The following is a 1,341-nucleotide window of genomic DNA, read 5'->3' as shown; positions in this document are numbered from 1 at the left end:
TTGAATGTGTTTGCTCTTGCTTCTCTAGTTCTTTTAATTATGATGTTAGGGTGTCAATTTTAGATCTTTCCTGCTTTCTCTTGTGGGCATTTAGTGCTATAAATTTCCCTCTACACACTGCTTTAAATGTGTCCCAGAGATTCTGGTATGTTGTGTCTTTGTTCTCATTGGTTTCAAAGAACATCTTTACTTCTGCCTTCATTTCATTATTTACCCGATAGTCATTCAGGAGCAGGTTGTTCAGTATCCATGTAGTTGTGCGGTTTTGAGTGAGATTCTTAACTCTGAGTTCTAATTTGATTGCACTGTGGTCTGAGAGACAGTTTGTTGTGATTTCTGTTCTTTTACATTTGCTGAGGAGTGTTTTACTTCCAATTATGTGGTCAATTGTAGAATAAGTACGATGTAGCATCCTCAATAATTTTTAAGATTGTCTGAGATTCTTGCCTTAGAACTTTCTCTAGATTGTACTCTTGACTAAGGCATTGGAACTAGAGAGGCTAAATATGTGTCTGGACTCTGTACTTGCTAATTTCATAATCTTGGACCACTTTTTAAACTCTGAGCTTCAGTTCCTGCTTCTGTAAAATGGGTGTAATGGTTGCTGATCATAAACTAGAGAGAGGCAACAGCGCTGCTTGGGAAGTGGATGAACTTTGGGGTGAAATTGAATAAGCTTGTATCTCAGCTCAGCCCAGATGACTTTGGGCTAGTTTAACAACCTCTCCATGGTTCTGCTACCTTGTCAGTAAATTGGAAATACAATAAGAGTAATAATAATTGTAATACCTCCCTCAGGTTTGTTATGAAGAGTAAATTAAATAAGTGAAAAACACTAAAGAAATAGTAACTGGCATATTGTAACTACTACTATATGTGTTAGATATTATTATTATCTGAAGTGTAAACCCTACTGGGCAACAATAAAATGTAATTGTCCTCCCCTTTCAGTAATATCTATATCTACATCTATATACATATCAGTATATATAGTAGTAAAGTATATATCACATAAAATGCACCAGCTAAATAAGTTTTAAGCTTACAGTGCAGTATTGTTAAATATTAGTTGTATTGTTATGTAACTAACATCCAGAGCTTCTTTCATTTTGCAAAACTGAAACTCTTTACCCATTTAACAACTCCCCCCATCAGGAATATTTTTATGTTGAAGTGAATCAGACTCTAAGCTTTAGCTCGTAAGTATTTGACAAAGTATTAACCATTCCAGCTAAGAAATCAGTGTTCGTCATTCAAAATAGCTAAGGTGGTTGGGAAAGGACAGCCAATATTCCCCAAATGTAATCAGGTTCCAATGAATATACAATTTCCATTTATTTC

Source organism: Rhinopithecus bieti, unplaced genomic scaffold (genome assembly GCF_001698545.2).
Source record: "Rhinopithecus bieti isolate Rb0 unplaced genomic scaffold, ASM169854v2 scaffold_1673, whole genome shotgun sequence".
NCBI lineage: Eukaryota > Metazoa > Chordata > Mammalia > Primates > Cercopithecidae > Rhinopithecus > Rhinopithecus bieti.
The sequence above is the reverse complement of the archived record's forward strand: the minus strand, read 5'-3'. Positions refer to the sequence as shown.